At 48.7% G+C, this 22,633-nt stretch overlaps 1 protein-coding gene across 1 annotated transcript in view; it reads left to right on the top strand.

The window, feature by feature from the left end:
* The first annotated feature begins 11,729 nt into the window (after positions 1–11,729).
* Positions 11,730–22,633, top strand: part of RIT1 (Ras like without CAAX 1) — a 651,953-nt gene continuing 641,049 nt past the window's right edge. The window contains exon 1 of the mRNA XM_069649919.1: positions 11,730–11,802. The gene's annotated coding sequence lies outside the window, so the exon portion shown is untranslated. The remainder of the gene's footprint in view (positions 11,803–22,633) is intronic.

Here is a 22,633-nt window from a genome sequence, read left to right as displayed (position 1 = left end):
ATAAAATAGGCTAGTTCCACATTTGACTGGATGGGGCACACAGTAATCACTAAAGCCACTAATAAAATAGGCTAGTTCCACATTTGTCTAGATGGGGCACACAGTAATCACTAAAGCCACTAATAAAATAGGCCTCATTTGACGGGGTGGGGCACACAGTAATCACTAAAGCCACTAATAAAATAGGCTAGTTCCACATTTTACTAGATATGACACCCAGTAGTCACTAGAGCAGTTATGAGTTTCAAGGGGCAACCGGGCAGCTGGTGACTTGTGAACACACAACATAAGAACAATCGTAGTTCGTCAATTAGGGCCCTGCAGGCAATGTGGTGTAAACCCAGTCTAGATAACTCACTGGGGAGTGTAGACACCATGGTGTTGCATTGCAGGAAAGGGTTGGGAGCGTGTATCACCGTACTGTTAGTTCAGGAAATCAACTGGATGCTTTGTAGGATCCGAAAGGAGGGTCACCGTCTGATTATGGAAGCGATTACAGCCAGATCAAATGAAGGGTTGCGTAACACACAAGGGGTAAATCATAGAAATCAGAATAATTGAAGGTGTAGAAGGATGGCCACGGTACAATCGCGAAACAGGCGCAGAACAGGGCATTTTCCCCTTGGGCCTTCTCCCAATAGGGCCGGCTTCCGCCTCGCCGGCGGATGCTGGGAAAATAAATACGAAGCGTCTCCTAGCAACGGTACAGAGCTTCTGTTACGGCGGCTATTTTCTATGCAGGTCATCATCGATCACGTAGCTCGAACAGCTGATCCAGGGCTCTTTTGTGCAAATATTACTCGGTAAGCAGCTGTTGCCTGATTACAGGGACTGTTGCAACAGGGAACCGCATACAGATTTCAGGGGCATCGAGATAGTGGTCCACTTCATTGGAGCCCGCTAGTTGCTTCTGTGCTGGTGCACGTGGAGGGGCTGCTGGGGCTCCTGCCTGCTCAGTAGCAGAAGATCAAGTGGGGATCATATGGCCAGTGGATTACAAGCGTGTCCCATTTCGTTAAGCCCCAGGTAGCCAATAGACCACTCCTCCTTTCGATCGCGTCTGAGCTGCTGGTGAGATGTACGTCATCATTGGTCCAGACCATTCATTTACCCTTCTTCCTCAGGCATGCATATTCCCATAGTGAAGTTACCATGTTCCCCCCCACCCCTCGATACCAGCACCTAGTACTTTTGCGTGTCCATCCTCCCCCTGTCCCCACCCGTACCTGACTGTGGCTTATTGACTCAGGTCTCACCCCCCTCTCCCCTGGTAAAAGGCCCCCTGCTTCAGGAGGGATAGTGTCCTAAGAGTCGGTATTTAGTTCCATGTCCAAAAAGATGATTGATCTGCCATCAGGTAGGTGCGGATGAGGTTTTCCTCTAATCCGACATTTAGGATTATCAGTCTGTACTTCAAGTTTGTGCCGGGGAGGGTGGGTTCCAGGTCTTGAATTTGCGGTACATCCTGATGCATCGTCTATTGTTGGGCTTCTCAGGCCTTGGGTTTTTCCCCTTGTGCCTCTGCCACTTCCATGAGCTTCTCATTCTGGGAGGATTCGCCCAGTAGTTCTCGTGACACCCTGCTGATGTCGTCCTCTGTTATCAAATTGTATTTGTATCCGTCATGTTCAAAGTTTAAGGAAAAGGGGAATCTCCACCTGTAGCGGTTTCCTTTTGCATGGAGCCATTTCGTCAAGGGGGCACAGAGGTGACGTCTGGACAGTGTGAAAGAAGACGGTTCCTGGTAAATGCTTACCCTGGAGTCTCCCCATTCCATTGGGCGGATAATAGTGGTACCTCGCCAGAATAGAACGGGGGCCTTGGGGGCCACCCCCTGCTCTGTGAGCCCTGTCAGTTGTGGGTTCTGTGATATTTTCCTCATTTAACAACTTTCTGCCGATTCCATTGATTGCTTGGGCAATGTACCTTTGTGTTTCCCCTTCTCTTTCGGAAAGCCCAAAAAAGCAGAAGTTATTTAGTCTCTGCCTGTTCTCAAAGTCATCCATTTTTAGGACGCATTCCTCTTCCCTTCTTACTAGTTCTGTGATCCGCAAATCGAATTGGGTTTCCAGGACATCTACTGATCACTGGTTGGCCTCTAGTCCTTGAATTCTATCGTCCATATCAACCACTTTTTTGTCCAGACCATCTAATCTGTGTGTGATGTTGGATCTGAAACCTTTCATCTCCTCCAGGATTGCCGCCATGTCCCTCCTCATCAAAGTTACATCCTCTACCATGATGGGCTTTGCCATAGGCCACTGTTCCGGTGTCTGGGGGTCGGGTTGTATTCGAATTTCTGGAGTGGGGCCACCCAGCTCATATATGGGAGGATGCGCTTGCCTCTAAGGTAGCTGGCTGTGCACAGCTATGCAGGGGCCCCAGTCCTCGCCCCCTCCTGGGCTTACTTTCTTCCAGGTTTCCTGCCCTTTGGATGCATATGTGGGGCACCTCCTTTCTTCCTCGTTGGGGGATCTCGTTCTGTAGCTGAGGCTGGCGACGTCCCCACTCTGGGCCGTGGAGTGGGGGGCTAGGCTGTCCCTTCCGGGCATGTCCCGCTTTCCTCAGGGGTCTGTGTTGAGTTTGCTTGCAGGACAAGTCTGTGGGGGTAGGAGATTGGCTCTGTTTGGGGTGCGCTGCGCCCATTAATCTTGGGGTTGTCGTTTCTGTCCCTACAGGTGCTGCAGGGAGGTGTGTGGACCCTATGCAGGTTTCCTCGCCCCTCTGGCCCTTTTCAGCGCAATCGGCGCATCCAGGGCATAGCACGCATCCATCCGGGACCTGCCTGTTTCAGCTAGGGTTTCCACGATGAGGCCTCCTGCTCCCCCCCCCCTTTTATGGTGCTCCCCTCACCGGCTCCTAGGGACTTACAGGCCCCATGGGGCCGGTTGGTCACATCCCTCACTGGTTGGGGCCTCCGTTGCGTGGATCTGGAGGGCCGTTCACAACTCGCGCGGCATCCGGGGGTGTGGGCAGCCGGTTTGTGTTCCCCCTCAACACTCTGTCCTCCCAAGCCTCCGATCAGGCATCGGGGGTGCAGTGTCTCTGAGCCCTGCCCTGGGGTGCGCAGCGCACTGATGAGGTGTGGGATGGAGGGGGTGGCGTCAGAGTACTCACCCCTGTCCCTGGCGCGTTGGTCCCTGAAGTGCGGTCTCCGCGACTTCTCCCCCGCTAGTAGTTTTGGAGTGGGGGGATCACATCCGATCGGACGTATGCAGACCTCTGTGGACCGGGGGGTTGGGTCAAGATGATTCCCCACCTATGGGGCTCTCCCCATGCCACGGCCTGATGTGGATTTTGACTGGAGCCGCTAGGCGGCTCGGAGCTGGTACTGTTTCCGCCTCTGCTTTTCGGCTGCTTTTCTCTGCTGTTCCTGGGGGTGACAGATCAGGTCTTTCGCACTTGCAGTGTGCAGGACCTCAACCAGGTTGGAGGGGGGGGTCGCCACAGTGTTCTGGGGGCAGTTTGGGGGGGCTCAAGTGGCCGACCAGATATATTATTTTACTGTTTAATTTGTAGTACATTAGCACAGACCCCCAGCACAGCTTCTCCCTTCAACACTGGCCCCAACCGCTCTGCCTGGAATCATTTCATCCCATGGCATTCTGTATGGAATGTTGGTCCCACGGTATTCCCAGCTGTGGGGACGTCACGTGATCGCGGTCTCGCGAGATCTCGGCATAATGAGATCTCGCGGACCTGCGCTCCACGAGAGAACGTTGGCGCCAACAAGAAGGTTGGCGGAGCGCCAGCGAAGTGGTCGTGAGAAGCACTGCTCCTGATAAGGAGCCAAGATAGCTGAGGCCCACATGAGCCTATGCACCCAGCTTCAAAGGCATAAATCCAATGCCACAGGAGGCCTTATGGGGGCCCTTGAAGCTTACAGTGTGCCATCCATGTGCACACCCTGCCTCCAGTGAAGTAACTGGGAGGCCCAGACTGAGACTGTGAGTACCTGCCCTTGCCCCGCATATGGACATTTGAAGCTCACCTGTTTATCCTTTAATAAAGGCAGTTAGAACCACCCCAGGCGTCCTGTCATCCTTAGAGGCCACTACATAATTGGCGACGAGGATATCAACAGTCCCACGGGCCCACCATGCAAGGCGCCACACCACCCCCTGCGTTTCTCTCCTCATCTGGGACCCCGGCAATTCCGTGAATGCAGCGGGAGCCCCTTTTCTCCACGTATCTGGAGGCTGTAGGCGGCATGGGATATGCCCCCGCCAGGAAGAAGGCGATGCTGCTAAATGCAATGGGGGTTGAAGGACAGCACATTTTTACCAGCTTAACAGCCATACCAGTGGACGATGACGACGACGACGACGTCTACCAAGAGGCAACCCGTCGCATTGTAAAGAGGTTCACCAATAAGGAGAACGTGGTGGTACACAGGCTGAGGTTCTACACCCGTGAACAAGAAGGGAGTGAACCCGTGGACGACTACATCACCAGGATGAGGGAGCTGGCATTGTTATGCGCTTTCGGCGAAAACGAAGAACAGGTCATCTGCGACATGCTGGTCGTTCACTCCAACTCCAGGAAAGTGCAGGACAAGTTCATACAAGAAAAGGAAGTGACCCTCGACAAGACCATCCAAATAGCCAGGGCGGAGGAAGAAACCTCCAGCAGGCACAAAGAGGCAGGAAGTCATCTGCCCATACCCGAATTTACGGCGCTGCAATGGAGAGGGCGCCGAGACATGCAGTCCCGTGACAGCCCCAGAGACAAAGGCCCCAGGCAAAGGGACGTGCCGAAGTGCTACAGATGTGCCAGCACCAAACACATGGCGAATGATCATGACTGCCCCGCCAGGAATAAGGAGTGCTCCAAGTGCGGACGCATTGGTCATGTGGCTCCGGTATGCACGTGTTGGGAAGGAAACGTCTCCCGCGTCGATGGCGACCGCACTTCAAGCGATGATGACAAGTTACAGGACAGACCCATGGTCATCATGGTCAATGCCCTCCACGCCAGGAGAGAAAAGCCCCACTGCACCATTAAATTGGACGGCATGGAAACACGTGTCATGGCAGACTCAGGATCAGACCTCACAATCCTTCGCATCGACAAATACAAGGAGATGATGGGACAAGCACAAGTGGAAATCAGAACGACCAGGCAAAAACCGACGGTCTTCAGAGGTGCAACCGTCGACCTACTGGACTACATCAGAGCCCAAATTGAATTCAACAGGAGGTCTACCACCAACAAGGTGTACTTCTCACCCAAAGGCCCAGCCGTGCTCGGATGGGACGATCAACACAGACTCAGTATTAAACTGGACCCCAGCACTCCGGAACAGGTACTCATGGTCTCCTTAGGAGCAGCGCAGAATTTCAAGGAGATTTTCCCAAGCCTGTTTTCCGAGAACCTGGGGAAAGTGAGAAACTTTGTCCACAAGATTTGTTTGAAACCCAATGCCGTGCCTGTGAAACATAAAGTTAGACCAGTACCTGCCACGGCGAGACCTGCTTTAGATGCCCATCTTCGGAAGGTGGTCGAAGAAGGAACCATCGAGACAGTGGAATCCTCCGAGTGGTTGAGTCCGGTGGTTTTAGTTGAGAAGAAATCCAGTAACGACCTCAGAATATGCATCGACCTGAGAAGTCTGAACCTGGAGGTTGTTACCGATAGCTTTCCGCTCCCCAGCATCAGCAAAATTGTCCTCATGATGAAAGAGGCGCCAATCTTCTCGAAGCTGGACATGCGTGACGCCTATCACCAGATTCTACTACACAAATCTTCGCGCCCCCTTACGGCGTTCAACACCCCCTTCGGCACATTTCAATACACCCGCATGCCGTTTGGGCTGTCTTCGGCAGCGTCCGCATTCCAGAGAATGATGAATTCCCTACTCAAAGAACAAACATCTCACTCTTTCAGGACGACATCCTCGTGTATGCCATGGACAACACGACCCATGACAAAGCATTCCGGGCAGTCCTGAGCAAGCTTCAAGAGACTGGCGTTCATCTATGCCACGTGAAATGCGTTTTTGGAGTGAGCAAGGTAGAATACCTTGGGTACTGCATCTCAAGCGAAGGGGTGAGCCCCAAGAAGAACCTTATGGAGGCCATAACAGACGGCCCGGCCCCGATGTCCAGAGAAGAACTACGCTTGTTCCTGGGCCTAGTGGAGTACTATGCTAAATTTGTCCGAGGGTTCTCCGAAACCACGTCCCCCATGAGAAAACTTCTGAAAAAAGGGGCAACCTACTCCTGGGGGCCAGAGCAAGATGAAGCCTTCACTGAAATCAAAAGAAGGATTCTGCACGCACCATGCCTAAAACCGTTCAACCCTGAATGGGACACCTGCATCACTACGGACACCAGCGCGTACGGACTGGGGGCCACTCTGACACAGAAGAAGGGCGACACTGAAAATATCGTGGCATTTGCATCAAAAGCCCTATCATCAGCGGAGAAGAATTACTCCACCGTATAGAAAGAAATGTTGGCATGTGCCTGGGCCGTCGACTACTTCAGATCTTACGTTTGGGGCACGAATTTTAGATGGGTAACCGACCACAAACCCCTCATTCACATGTTGAGCCCGGGCGGCACCAAGACTGCCACCCCGAGACTGGCCAGGATCGCCGCAAAACTTCAAGAGTACACATACGAGACAGCCCACATTGCCGGCTGGAAAAACGCGCAAGCGGACTGTATGTCCAGGCTCCTGAACCAAAACGCCCCTGGGACCACATTCTTGGAAGATGAATGTGTCATAGCCTCTATAAGCAACTCGAGGAACGGCGAGTACATGGACCTGAGTGAGCGCCAATGGCAGGATGAGTTCGAGCAAGGCGATGCCCTACGCCGCGTAACGGCCTGGGTCCGTGAAGGGTGGCCTGATGAAAGAGCAATCCCTGAAGGCCTACGTCCTTACTGGAAGGTGAACGACGAAATCACCACCATGAACGGTCTCATTCTGAGAGGTGACCAAGTGATCCCGCCCAGCGGAATTCGCAAAGTGATACTGTGCAGAGCACACTCAGGCCAGCTGGGGTGCAACATGACCAGGCGCAGGATACACAACGCCTATTGGTGGCCAGGCATGGATCAGGACATACAACAAATGGTCGAAAAGGTGCCATGAGTACACAAACAGTGACAAGCGCCTGTCTGTGAGACAAGCCCCATGCTGCCCACCGAAGTCCCCAAAGGGGTGTGGCGCAAACTAGGGCTGGACTTCATCGGGCCTCTGGACAGCATGCTCCCAGAACATAAATATGGGATAGTCACGGTCGACTATTTCTCAAAGTGGGTTGAAGTTGACTTCACCTCGCACATCACCAGAAACACAGTCATCGTAGCACTCACTGCCATATTCCAGCACGAAGGCCATCCCGAGGAAATTGTGACCTACTGTTAGGCAGAAACCTGTGCAGTTCCCTTAGGGACCACTGCAAAAGGCTTAAGACTACAGGTGTTGGCAGTAAACCTAATTGGTAGCAGTCTGTACCACCCAGATTTACCTGGTAGCTGTGGCTGAGCAGCCAGACTTCTCTCAAGAAGAGTTAGACAGTATATAGAGTATACAAGATAGGTACCAAAATACAGTAGCACAAGCAAACACTGACCAGAGCTTTGGTATCAAAGTATATAATTATTTATTTAAAGACACACTTATAGAAACACTCCAGCACTATTATTGTAAGCAAGTTCAAAACACAGTCACTATTAATATATATACATCCCTTATTCCTTATTAGACAAGTCTTAGTTAACACCACTTATTTTCAGACAGAGGGGAGCGCTTAACTGAAGATGGCACTCCAATAAGTTATAAAAAAAGGGAGGGAAAAGGCAGAAATTAGAAAAGCACACAACACTAATACTTTAGAAGCACCCAGCAGGGCAGGAAAGTCAAAGTCTACTTGTGAGCAAAAAGTTCAGACGCCGGGCTCCCTCTTAGAGAGAGCAGAGCACCAATGCACCCAAGATCACACAGTTTAAGAGGCTTGAAAAAGTCTTGCAGGGAGTTCAAAAAGGAATTAGTTCAGCTCAGAAAAGTTCAGTTAGCCAGCCTAGGGTCAGCCCAGGTGGTAAGTCGAGGATTTAATAGACACCCCGTACAGACCGTTGAAAGGGAGGCTAGGCGGACACAGTACCTTTAAGATGGAGAGGATCCTCCAGCGGGGGCAGTTGTTCCTGGCAGCGGGTGCAAGTCGCGGCGTCGTCCAGAGGAAGAGAAGATCTCGACGTGGAGGAAAGCTGAAGGTCGTTGCACTGCCAGGGAAGAAACCAGCCGTAGAGTTCTCTGGTTAAAAGGTACTACCCTTTTATTCGCGATAGTGGTAAATCGTGGTATCCCGGTTGCCCGGGTGCTTGGCACAGGCAAGGCGGCCACGAGATGATCCGGGAAGGCAAAAAGACGGGCAAACTGGTTATCCCCACCAGTCAAAGGAAGAAGACTCCTCGGAATGAAGATCTTCTCTCTCGTCGGGAAAAGTGGTGAGACGGTTCAGCAGGGCTCCACCGGTGGTGTCATCGTTGCAGGTCGGCTCAGCTTCTCCCTCCTTGGATTCTTTAGGTCCTGTGGCGACTTCTGAAGTTCCAGTCCCCAAAGCCCTGCTTTTATGCAGAAAACCCCCATTCATCAGTCCTAGCTGTCACTCAAACATGCTAAGTGGTGAGCCGGGCGGCTCACCACTGGGCCAATCACACAAGAGTGCGACTTGAGTTGCCGAGGCAACTCAGTCCAGGGTTTCCTAAACCCCCCTCCCACACATCCTGTAGACCCAGACAGAGTGGCACCACTTTTGGAGGCTTCGGTGTAGAAGCCCGCCAAAAAAGTGGAACAAAGGGCTCGACTTGGGTTGGAGTTACAGAGGCGAACACAAACGCCATTTTAAAACCGAGTTCTGACAAAAAGACCCAACCGGGGAATAAATATTAAATAAATAACCCAGCGGTATCTTTAACATTGCACCAAAAAGTGGTGCGTTTAAAATGAATGGGAAAATCCCATAGAAAATATTCCGGTGGAATATTTCACGTGGTAACCACTGCCACCAGCCAGAAACTCGACGAGGGGGGACTGCACAGTGCCCTCTCGAAAAACAGACCCAGGCGAAATCTAATTACCCCTACCAGTACTTCCACAATATGATGGTTTGTACTGGTTCTGTTCCCAATTTAAGACTAGTAAAGTCAATAGTGACTTTACATGCCCTGGGAGACCGTAGTCAGTCCCAGGGTATGGAGTCTATGTTTGGGGGTCACTATGACACCCCTGTGTTACTGCACTGAGGGTGCTGTGTAACACACTTACCAAAAACCACATGAAACCCTATGGAGTAAAGGACCCCATAGCCCATAAAACACATTACAAAGTCAAAGGATCTCTCAAATCATGTCTAAGAGTGGGAGAAAAAGAGTCTCACTCTTAGCAGGAGAAAAAAATAAACCCCAAAAAATCCAGCAAAGCTGCTGGGGGACTCACTAGGTTTGGGAAATTAGCCTTAACAGAGAATTCTCCCTAACACCTACAATGGTGTCCAGTTGGTCTCTCGAGAAATTGAGAAATTCCTTAAACTCAACAATATTCGACAGCGAAGAGCAAGTCTCTACCACCCACAGGCCAATGGCCTGGTCGAGTGAACAAACCGTTTCATCAAAGGAGCACTGCAACTAGCGAAAGCCTTGGGCCTAAACCCGTACAAGACGGTCAAGGAGGCCATCATAGCCCACGCATCACTCCCAACGCCGTCACTGGCGTGTCACCATTCCATCTGCTAAGGGGAAGAAGGGCAGCATCTACGCTGGTACCACCGTGGCTCCATCAAGTGAGGGCTGACAAAGATGTGGACATGGAAGACATAGTCTTCCGCATGCAGCGTAACAAAGAAGCCATGAAGGCTCAAGGGGGCATGCGTCGGGCCGCTCGCCACACAGCAGTTAACAGAGGCGACCTGGTAAAGAGACGTCTTCCCCACAAAGACACTTCGACCGGCTCCAGATACAGCAGTCCCAGAGAAGTCATTGTGAAAGGGTCAAACCACATTTGCACCAGAGAAGGAAGGAAATGGAATCTAGAAAGGGTGACCATGTACCTCAGGAAAGAATCTATGGAACAGCCACACTGGGAAACCGGAGAAGATCAAGACCAACAAGAGCCATCGAAAACCCTCGCCAGTCAGAAAGAAATGCCTCAGAGACACATTACGACGACAAGCTCTCAAGCACCAACTTCCCAACCCCACTCAGGGAGTCACAGCGAAGGGCAAGACAAGGAGAACCCGAATCACCCGCACCTCCCCAAGAGTGCTCCCGCAACCCTGCCCCGCTTCCAGATCAAGGCAGACCACAGAGAGAGAAAAAGAAACCCAGCAAGTTTGCAGACTTCGTCATGGAATGACCATCTATCCTTTTCCTAGCAAAGGAGGTGTGTGGGGATGCCACGTGATCGCGGGAGCGTGGTCTCGCCTTAACGAGATCTTGCGGACCCGCGATCCACGAGAGAACGTTGGCGCCAGCAAGAAGGTTGGCGGAGCACCAGCGAGGTGGTCGTGAGAAGCGCTGCTCCTGATAAGGAGCCAAGATAGCTGAGTCCCACAAGAGCCTATGCAGCCCAGCTTCCAGGGCATAAATCCAATGCCACAGGAGGCCTCATGGGGGCCCTGGAAGCTTACAGCGTGCCATCCATGTGCACACCCTGCCTCCAGTGAAGTAACTGGGAGGCCCAGTCTGAGACTGTGAGTACCTGCCCTTGCCATGCATATGGACATTTGAAGCCCACATGTTTATCCTTTAATAAAGGCAGTTAGAACCACCCCAGGTGTCCTGTCGTCATTAAAGGCCACTACACCAGCTCACAGTGTCATACTGAGATATAATATAACAAAAACCAATGCAGGATGTGAGCACAGCTAAGTTTGATATTTAAACAAGCATCAAAAGCATGTAGGATGTGCACTAAAGTCCTGTTAAAAACAAGGATTGGCAAAGGCAAATATTTTGGCTTGTGTATTAGTATTAGGCATTTGCCATGCACTGCTATTATATGGCCAGGTACTTGCACTATTTCGAAGCTGCTACCATCAACAGGAAGTTAATACCACTTCGACCGACTTTCACATACCTGCACAAAAGCCAGGAGAGCTGCTGCAAGGTGTGCACGCACGGCAGGAGGCAGAAAGCTTAGGTTTTTAAATTATCAAATGCTCATAGCTCTCAACTCACCCGCTTTTGGCGGGTGTCACCCGCCCTGTAAAGGGCTGACTCACCCGCCAAGCCTCCTGCACGCCCATTCATTCTAATGGGCGTCTCACCCGCCAAAAACAAAATCGGGTGATTTCACCCGCCTTTGCAACACAAATGGTTGAGAGCTATGATTATGCTAACACATCTACAATGTCCTGGGAAACCATTCTGTAAAGTTGGCCATCTTACTCAGAAGCACCACATAATAAATACTAAGCTATACGCCCTTTTCATATCCGCTGTGAAGTTTCGACGGCCTCTTTGAATCTCTTACACGTTTGATCTTCGACAGTGAGTAATTAAGCATGTTTCCTCATCTTATCGTGATCAATGAACTAATCTTTCTTGGCTAGCCCTGCCCATATTTGTCGGCAATCTTTCTTTTCTTCTATTTGAATTTTCACGTAAAGAGCTGCGAAACTTAAGTCTTTCCTCTCTCAATGATTTTGGCCTATAGTCCTTCTTTGATTACCATAGCTGTCACTGATCGCCCGTGGTCTCGCGAGAGTTCGTTGTGCACTGATCCAGATGCCGGGAAGGTGGTTGATGGGAGGCGGGGTTGGTGTTAGGGGATCTCCAAGTCCAAGACACGGTGAGTCCCTTGGGGAAACGGGTAAATGAGGGTGGGGAGGGCAACGAAAACTATGCCCTAAACTCTTCTACCTGACAGAAATATACTGTTACTCCTCTCCTGATGTCTTCAAGCTGACACTCCCATGTCAGTCCTCGGCTCCCCCCTTCACGAAACTGATCATTCCAGCTGACCCATGTTTTGCCCCCCGCCTCCCCCCCCCCGCCCCATGATAAATCTGCGTTGTCACTTTCCTCCACCCATAGACCGGACGAAAGTTACATGAAAGATGCAGGCAATATTAACAAAGGATGTAATTCTCCCCAGAAAGCGGACAAACATGTTTTTTAGAACCTACCCGGACGTTACAAACCGAACTCGTGAAATGTACAAGCATCCAGCGCTTTTAAATGCAATGCTGTCCAAGTATTTGTCGAATAGACTAGAAGATGTTAGTTCTTGCCATGACATGTGTTTCGCAAATCGGATCAGTCAATTTATGTTAGAAAGGAATTTAAAACGAAATCGTGGCAGTTTTTGTATGGGTTGTGTTCTTGATTTTTGTTATAGGTTATGTTGTTACATGTTGTAAATTTCTTAAGTGTGAAAAGTTTTTTTGTAAACTGAAACACACGGTATTAAAAAAAAATTAGATTGAACTGAGATGTACTCGTGACAGACGTGTTATTCTACCAGAGGAAACACAATTTGAAGTGAAACCTAAAAACTGGGAATGCGTTTCCACTCTATAGTAGTATTTAGCTGTTTTTGGGGAACAAAGGTGGACTTTTTAGGTGCACAATTATTCATAGAAAAACATTCTAGATCATAGTGTCTTTTATTGCATTTACCGAAACAATATTCCATGATGGCACATTGCATTCGTGTTTCAGACAGCAGTAGAACTTAGTTGCTGAATGAGAAAAAGTTGTTCAGCAGCATTTATAAGCTGAAAATGTGAACACATTATATTCTATTTCCGCAAAGCAGACATAGAATGAATGGCCAGTGCATTTCGGACCTAACCAGGTTTTCACGAGGGCAATGTCTGGCAAATTGTTAAAAAAAAAAAAAAATCAAATGGTCTGTTGTACCGGTAGTAAAGGCGGATTGCATTAAGCTCAACCAGATTCCACAATCTCTGCCATCTGACCACAAATGCAAAAGAAGAAACGGCTCTATTATATTCTGTTCACCTTACATCTGTGTGCATGGGTGGTTGATGGGTGGATACCAGACAACATACAGTAGGGTTTATAATTGTTGAGGGTTAAGTGGTGCCCACTCTTCCCCTGCCCCATATTACACTCTACCAGCAGGGCCAACCCCACTAAGTAGGATTTTGACGGGTTGTGAGAGAGTAGAGGTTTCCCACAAGATGGAGAGGGGGGGAGGGGGATAGCGAATTTTAGAGCACATTTGTCCCTATATTATCATTACAAAGTGAAACATAACAATAATACATTTATTAAGAGCTAGGAATAGGATGCTGGAAGCTTTACAACAAATTATCTTAAAGGGGTGTGGAAGATGAGAGCTGGAAGAAGGGGGTACGTGGGAGAGAGCAGAAAAACAGGGCACCCACAGAAAAGAGGCCTATATTTCAGAGGGCCTCCGGGAAATCTCCAGAGTTCCTTGTAGGGCAGTCCACCACTGTATGTAGTTACTAAAGGTGACTTACCCTTTATACCGGATTACTCCTTCGTTCTTGCTGGAGCTGCAGCCCTTTCTTTGCAACATAACTGAGAACTTGTTTGTCTTCTGTTTGACCCGGAAGACTTCAAATGGACCCACAAACTGATGTGTTGGGGGAACAGCTGCCACTTTAAACCACCGTTTCGCTTGTCGTTTTATTTGCGGGACATGCGTGGATCGGCGAGAGGAGTATTTATCTCGGTGCTGCTTCGCCTGCATTGTGGTGTCCTGGCATGTCAGGTAGGCAAAATGCGCACGTGTTTTGTGCAGGCATCCTTGCCAGGCCCTGAAGCTGATGGATGTCAGAGAAGCGCAGCAAGCAAGGGCTGGTGGTGGCAGGAGTCTGATAAGCACTCTGTGTGAGCCGCATCCAGTGGCAGAATGATGTCAGAGAATTACCATGCCGTCACCAACCAAACCTTAAGGTTTGTGTACTCATCATCCAGCACGCTGAGTCGCCCTCATGCAAATGGATGCTCGTTGAGTGTTTTTTCTACCTTGGACCTCATGTTCAGATGTGCCATGTGTCCCCTGTTATTGCTTGCTAGAGAAGAGGCCTGCCGGATAAAGTGACCAGTATTTTTTTGATGGCAGCTCAGGCAGTTGCATCCTCAGCAATGTAAAATGATCGCAGACCTGGTTCAAGAAGTATTAATGTCACTGATTCCCTCTGTGGAGAAACTTTGCAGAGGGACTTTGTGCATGAGCTGCAGTGCTGACTTCGTCATCTGCGGATGAAGGTATCATTGGCAGCCTGTTGGGAATGTGCCTAAAATGTGGAGCAGCTTTGCACCATGGATGTTTTGCCATCAGACTGACAATTGAAGCAAGAATCTGAGTTCATGACTTTGCTGATGGATTTAAGATTGCTAGGGGTGAATGAATATTACTGTTGCCTACTTCCTATTAGTTGGTATAGTGTAATATGCCTTACCATTCTCTGTTGATTTTATAGCATTAGCTGGTTATGCAAGGCCCTATGTGTGGCATCCCGTGTCCTTGTTGGGATGTAGTGTTGTGGCCTTATATATAGTGCTGTTAGTGAGTTGTCCACTCAGTAAGTAATATGTACTACGTTAATGGGGACTAAAAGAGTTCATGTTCAGGTGATATGGCTTGCAAATTATGTGCCTCCCACTGTGAACTAAACGTGAGGCAAGTGGTTTAACAATGCTTTACGGCCCCACACTATCATACTAGCAGTGATCCCAATCATGAAGGTAAAACTCGTTCACTTTTTGTGGTAGCATAGGCTAAAGGCAGACTACACTCTTTAGAAGTGGTGTTAGGTGATAGCAGTCGCAACCCAAACAACTTAAAGTACGAAGGTCCAAAGTAGATGAATTTCCAATCAAGGTTCTGTAAAATTATAGATTTTTAAATTGAACAATAACATGTAAACGACTAATTCCCCTCACTCTCTGGCCGGCCTCCCTTGGCCCCCCTCCTGCTCCCACCTTCGAGGCTAAGAACGTCAGGGTTATCTCCAACTCCACACTCTCCTTCTCTCCTCACATCTCTGACATCTCTAAGAAGTCCCATTAACAACTGCACCTCCTCAGAGGTATTCTCCCTCTCCTCCCCCTCCCCCAGAAGCTCACTGTTTCTAGAGCTCTGGTTGTCTCTAGGCTTGACTATTGTAACAGCCTCTTCTGCCTGCCTCAATTCTCCGTCCTCTGCAACTCATCCAGAACGGGACTGCAAGACTTGTCCTTGGCCTCAAGCCCAGGGATCGTATCTCTCCAGCACTGAAAGCCCTCCATTGGCTGCAAGGATCCGATTCAAAAAGCTCCTCCAACTCCTTGAGGGTCAGACGCTTTTCCAAGCAACGAGCTGGTGGCAGAGTTCTTTCTTTGGCGGGTTCCTCCCTCTGGACAGCTCCTCTGAAACTCGAGCAGAACCATCTCAGGTGCCGGAAGTAGCTCAAGACGTTCCTCTTTGCTTCTGCCTTCCCTCTTCCCTGCTGATCTCCAGTCTGATACTGCACTGGCTACCCTCTGAACCACAGGTCCAGGTCCTTGCGCGCCCAGCTGCACACCTGCACTGCCTCCTGGCAACCCTGCACTTGAGGGTGTATCTGTAACCCTACAGTCCGCCTACCTGTACTATCTATCACCTGTTGTTTTGCATTTAACCTTGCACTGCCACCTGCTGGCCGCACTTCTTGTTTCTTGTTATTTAGATCGTATGTCGTGCACTTGCTCCTCCCCCCCTTCCCTCAGCACCTTTCCCCTTTCCTCTCCCCTGCACTTGCGCAATCTCAATTTCATTGGGCTTAGTAAGAGCGTTGTTTTGTCCCCCCCCCCATTGTTCCCCTCACCAGCCTTGTCACGCTTTGAGACACTTCTGTATGGGTGCGCTATAAATAGAATATCATAATCAAATTATCACAGTGCATTAGGGCGACCTACTGGGGTACGTTTTTATGTACTGGTTTAAGGTGTTTGCCCTTCCTGCAGGGTAATCGGAGGCAGTATCCTGGCTATTGTTCCGCATAGCAGCTGTGGAGACAGACCATACATCAGTCCTATCATAGCTGGGCCCTGCTCACAGAGCCGACACTAGTATAATATCGGATTGCTGTGACTGTATACATTATGAGCATTTAGCAGTCACCATGCCAGCTCAAGCATGGCTTATATTTATAGATTGATGTGCTGCCTAATTGACTAAGACCTACAATTATTATGATTTAGATCAGAGGTGCAGAAGATGAAAATCCACCTCTTCCTGGAGGAAACTTGTGTTCCAGCGGCAGTCAGGAATGTGCATGTGACAGTTGAACCTGTACTTTGCCACTACAGAGCTTGGTCTGTGGGCACCTGTAGACTCTCTCAGCAAAGCCACATGTTTCCACTATGATTTGGACATGGAACATTTATGAGAGGGAGTACTGATTAGCAGACCTGTTCAGAAAGAGAAGTAACTGCATCATTTTATATTAATAGTTATAAAAAAAAATAAAAAAAAAGCCAGGGCTATCACATCCTTGCAGACGGACACCCATCACAGGGAGAATTGATTGTTGGAGTCATTGTGCATTTTTGTGTGGCAAACGGTAGTTCCCTTCTGCAGTGTTCCAGTTTTCATTTCAGGTCTGCCTTGTTCTTTCCTACAGGATTCGGGGTGATTATGAATGGGCAGAGGGTTGGCTGTTATCTGCATATGTTGATTATTCCCAGTCCACCAATGTTTTGCTTATGCCTAATGTTCTCTGCCTGCGCCCTCTCAGCTATTTTCTCCCCTTGCCCTCTCACCTATTATTACTTAATCGAATATTTTAATTTAAGATGTTCAGGTTGTGAGACCCCCCACTTAAGAAAGTCTTTTTTTGTTTTTCTTCCTCCCTTTTTTTTTTAATTTTTTTTTTATACAGTATGTTTTGAATGTTGGAGTTGCTCTATGTGTGTGTACTGGCTTGATGCTACTTTGCCATTCCTTGTTTAAGGATAATGTCCCATTTCATTGTCATCCCTGTGCCTCAGAGGATGTTTTGTTTTGTACTGGCCTCGGTGTACTGTGCATGTTTATATGTGGGGTAAAGCTTTCCCATGTGCTTGTGATCTGCAGTGTATGTCGCTGTGTCATGTCTCTTTCTTCGTCCATGTTGTGATGCTTCAGTACATTGTGGGAGTTTTAGTTTTTGGCCGGATTGTCAGTAGTGCCAAGCGTCTGAACCTTTTGCATTGTTGTTTGGGTGTTCCTGGGCAGTGATGAGTTTTGCTTGGTGGTTCACCATTGTTTAGGTCTTTTGCCTTGAGTCTGGTGCTGAGAGTGCATGTACATGCTGCCTATCTTGGTGGTTCCATCATAGGGACTGTTACTTGATGTGCCTCCAAGTGGTGCGTGACCATGGTTCATGCATTCCTCAATTTGCAGTGTGGCGTCTTTGTCCTCTTTTTCGGGAGTGGAAAATGGCCTGCTCCTGTGATGGCCACTGGATTGGCATTTGTGGGAGAAGGTGCCTACAAGTGGAGGGCTGTTTTGTCTGTTGTCACTTCCCTTTGTGCTGAGCTTATTTTGTCTACTTGCTATTCGAGTAGTTGGGTGTGTGCTTAGATATATTTCCCACCATCTCCTCCTTGCATGCTTGCATTTGGGTTGGTCGATTGCAACCTCTGTGTAATGTAGATGGTAGGATGCTTTGCTTCTTCCCTGTTTATCTCACCTGTGGTACCTAAATGTCTGTTGTGTCCCATTACTCGTTTTGGTGACTACTTTCTCGTGTTTATTTTATGTCCCTCTTGAGGAGTGTGGGAGCCTGTGTGTTTGGTGTTGTCTTTGTTACTTTCAGGTGTAGGCGTGAGGTAGTCAGTGTCTGGTTTATGAGCCTCTATAAGAATGGTATTTTGCCTACCTGTCTAACTGCTGCTAGTGATGTCAGTGTATGATGTGTGTCTGTTTCACCTGTGGTGTTTTCAGTGTGAACTTTGTTCAATTGCCTGGATGGTGGAGCACTTGTGGGTTAATACTGTAATCTGATTAAGGGTAGTTTACCTTTATACCGAAGTACACCTGGTTCCTTGCTGGAGCGCCAGACCCTTTTTTTTAAACAACTGTCTCGGGGCATAGTATGAGAATAAGTACTCTTCACTATGGCTTAATAGTGTTTGTAAAGTTCAAGGTATTTATGTAGGTCTCGTGTTTAGCTAATGCTGCCTTCAACCCATTTCAAAATGCTGTATAGGGAAGAGGAGGAGGGCGAAATAGGATAGAGGGGGTGCGTTTGAAGAGAAATCCTCTTGACAGTGAAATGGAAACGGATCTGGCAGTATGTTAGGGAGTACAGTGAGAAGGGGACACGGATAGAGAACCTCCAAGTGTTCAGGTCTCTCCACTTCACCAGCTGCACCTGCAGGAAAGCACTCTGTTCACTGGCTCTCTGCGAGATGTATATATTTACCTGATGACTCCAAAGTTAAATTGAGTGAGGGGAGGGAAACCCGTCGACAATTGGAAGCTTCACAATAAAGTCATGGCTGCTGGGAAAGGCATGGACGCAGGAGTTCATAGAATCCACTGTGTAAGGGGCTGTGTCCCATGATACTGATCGGGTTTGTCTACTGTTGGAAGTGCTTGGAGGATTCTGGGTGCATAATCCTGCTTTTTGCTGCAGGTTTATATGCTGGATATGGAAAGGTAAAGAGTTTCTGAGCTTGGCACTTGGTGCAGGGCGACACCATGTGTGGTAGATTATGTGGGTGCTTGGCTTTAAGAGACAAACTAGATACAAACGTACGTGTAGCTCTCAAGTCATTCTCACTTGGTAGGTCAGGCTCACCTCTTATACTCCTTTTTCTACCCAAAATTGTTAAATTTTCTGCGTGCATGAAAACCTCCCGCTGAATGCATTTCATTTGCACTAGCATTTCAATGCTAGAAGTCTGTTCTTTGTCTAACCTCCTGGATCACACCGCATTCATGGGATGCTGAATACAGGTCTGGTTGGATATTTTCTCAGAAAATGGTCTGTCTGTCCTCTACAGGTTGCCACCGCCATCTATGCTTTGAACAGGTGGGGAGAAGTTGAGTTTTAGAACATTGCTCAATTATGCATATGCTGTCCGTGTTATACTACGCCAAATCCCCACAGCAGTAGCTTGAGCACCCAGGCTTGTCCGTGGAGTGGCACACTGTTCCCTTGCCTGCGCAACCAGACTTTGGTTTGCTGAAGGGAAGAAAATACACTGGGAAGGATGATATCAGAAAGCAGAAAATAAATGTTACAAAGAGGAAGTGAGGAATGCATCGGTGGAAGAATATTTTGTGATTGCATTGGTGCATGTCAGTCCTGTTCGGTAGACAATAGTTCTGCAAAAGGGAGGAGGCAGATCTGTCCTAAAGCGTTGTGGTGATTGGGTTGTGTTTCCAAGGCAGATTTGGAGAATTTTAAGTTAGTACGTGATGTCCTGTTTGGAGCAGGAGGGGCTCGAGAGTATGCTCGGGCCTTCCTGGAAATCTGGTCATTTATTTGTCTGGGCACTTCTTTATGGTGGTCCAAAGTTCAAGGGCCAGCATGTTAATTTTGCAACTACTAAGACTGAGTCAAGAGCAGATTAGTCAATAATAGACTGTGTATAAAAGTGAATGCTGTTGGTAAGGGAATGGAGTGGCCGAAGTAGTGCAGTCAAATTGAAAACGCCTGGCATCTTGCTGTTAAAAAGGTTATTAAGATGTTGTGCCGTGTCATCTCTTGATAGACAAGGTGTTGACCGTTTGGCTCTCCATGTGTATTGGACTCCAACTCCAACCAGCCCGAGCCAGCATAGTGAATGGTAAGGGAAGTGTTGTCCAGTAGTGCTCGATTTGAATGAGTCATACTGATTCATCTAGTCAAGGGAAGAGGAGAATGCCTTGGCGATGAATGAGGCCTACTTGCGTCTGAATGTTTAAACCTGAAATCGCACCCCTTCTATTGCAAACCATAGGCATTTTTTTATGAATTGAAGGATAGCAACATGAAAGTACACCTTTTCATAGGTCTACAGAGGAAAAGCAATTCCCCCCCTGAGCTAACATGGAAATACGCAATTGCAAAGTTTATATCTAGAAGGGCATAATCTTTACAAACATATTAAACCTTGTTCAAGTCTATATAAGGGCAGTTTACTTGTGGTTTTGATACAAAGAACAACATGAAGAGTTCCTCCTTCTTCCCTGTGTCCCTCTCTGCTGGTGGGGCAGAACTGACATCTCCAATTCAGGAGAAGACGCTCGACCCAACTGGAAATAGTCCTTCTTAAATAGATCTTGTGATAAAGGTGTGGTTATGATGCCCAAGTCCTGCAACAGCATCATAAAATCTATACAGAATCCCCCTCTTACCACGTCATAAATCCAAATACCAGCAATGCAGCGTCCCAGACCTGCCTGAATGGTTGAAAATTAAATCGGACAGGCATATTCTGAAAGCACACAAATATTGGGTGGGTGGAAAGATGCCCCCAAAAGTTGAAATCTGAGTGGCCTGTCTGGGGGCCTTAACCTTTCGTTTAGGTGGTATTGAATGGTTTGACTCTTCAGCCAAGAGCTTCGCCGCGGCCACCATCTTTTGTCCGAACTGCTTTTGATCCAAAAAAGGGTGAGTCTCAGTAGAATAGCCTTCTGGTTCCCACCCTTCCACGCTCTGAGCTGAATATCCCAGAAACTGTTTCCATGGTATTCGCTCTGATGTCCTTGGAATGCCAATTGGCTCTCGGGGTGAGGGGAGCCAAACAATCGGGATGCTTGGATCGTGGGCTGAATACCATGATCTTATCCTGCATTCCAAGAAGGTGGATGGCTGCTTTCCCTACCCTGCCATCTATGCCCTTCCCTTGTTCCCCCTCATATTTTCAGATCCATCCCCTGACCCACTTACCTGATTACTTCGGCATCACCCAGCCGCCGCTCCGTGACCTTGGAAGAGTGGCTCTGTATGGATCCCCGTCTTTCAGCTCCATGGTGGCCATCTTGGGTAAGTATTTTGTTTGAATGAACAGGACACTACAAGGCGTCCCATTCATTCAAACAAAGTATGTTGCTGCTAGCACCCAGAGTTTCCCAATTGAAAACACAGGGTGCTAATAGCAATAATCACCCATTTTGGCAGCTTCACCGGCTTGTAATGGTGCCGGGGCCCAGCTTTAAGGCCCTTGCTTCGCTCGTGCCTCTAATTTGGGACCACAGGGCGTTACCGCCCGGTGGAGCCCCCAGCACCGGTGCTTATTGCTAGAATGCAAACTACACCAGTTCTTTGTATTGTCGATCTGATCACTACAATCGGTATCTTCCTCCGGTACAATGTTAGATGGGCAGGCTTTCTTCCGGCAGCGTTTTAAGCCGAAACCTTTCTGGTGGAAAAACGCATACAAAAATGGGGGGGTCGGGGGGCTAAGGGGATATAAGGAGTTGATGTGTGTGGGGAATAGGGAAGGGAGATTTTCAAATGACAGTATCACAGTAGCTTTGTGCTGAATGTTACACCTTCTCACTTTTAAGATATTTTAACACAAACCAACGTAAACTCCACCCCACCCCCCAATAAGGCCATTATACAGTGTCTTCTTACTAGCTGTTGAACAGTAGTGGGAGGGGGGGGGAGTCTTCTCCCATGGTGGCTGGTCTCCAGAGGTGGTTCTCAATCTGGACCCATTGTTTTTCCTGATCCAGCCTGAGGTGGGGGATCATCACTCTAAATTGCGCTGCCGTGTAGTATGCACGCATGTCAGGTAGTCCTACTCCACACACTCCTTTGGCTGCGTTAGCACTTTATATGCAACCCTTTGCTTTGGCCTTTGCCATATGCATTTGCTGATCCCTTGTTTTAAATCTGTAAAGTGGGAGTCTGGCATCTCAATGGCCAGTGTTTGCTATAGGTATAGCACACTGGGGAGTAATGTAATTTTTATCGCATTCAGTCTTCCCAACCATGTCGGGGTGAATCTTGACCAAACCTCTAGGTCCCTAAACAGCGGGGAGGCGGTGGGGGGTGGCTTTGTGTTGACATCGTACAGTTTGCCCCGGTCCCTGGATATCTGTATTCCCAAGCCACCGGGATCCCAAGGTCTCACCACAAATGTTTGCGTCCACACGCGTCTCTGCCTATGGGGAACAAGGTGGACTTGCCTTCGTTTACTTTGCAGCCAGACACCCACCCGTACTGTTTTATAGTGCGCAGTGCACTCTGGGCTGAGTTAGCCATGTCCGTGATGTGGAACAGTATATCATCCGCGTACAAACTGAACTTATATTCAACACTTCTTACTCTTATGCCCGCTATGTGCTCATCCTGACATATCTTTATGCCAGAGGCTCCATAGCTAGTGCAAATAATGGGGGGGGGGGCGCAGTGGGCAACACTGTCTGGTGCCTCCCTCTAGTCTGATAACCCTGGACCTTTTCCCATTCACCACCACCTGTGCCGTGGGCTCTGCATATACTGCCCCTAAGGCCCTCAGCATCCTGTCACCACCTTCCTCAGGACTGCAAACAGAAATCCCCACTCCACTCAAATGCCTTTTCAGCGTCAAGGCTCATGAGCGTGTAGTTACCTGAGTCTCGTGATACATGTTCCATAAGATTTAGTGTCTTTCTTATCTCATCTGCGCCCTTTCTACTGGCTATGAATCTGGCCTGGACCGGATGCACCAGTTGCAGCATTTTCGCCTCTAATCCG

Source organism: Ambystoma mexicanum, chromosome 1p, assembly GCF_040938575.1.
Source record: "Ambystoma mexicanum isolate Mex_15411 chromosome 1p, UKY_AmexF1_1, whole genome shotgun sequence".
Taxonomy (NCBI): domain Eukaryota; kingdom Metazoa; phylum Chordata; class Amphibia; order Caudata; family Ambystomatidae; genus Ambystoma; species Ambystoma mexicanum.
Note: the sequence above shows the minus strand (reverse complement) of the source record. Positions and strands in the feature narration are given on the sequence as shown.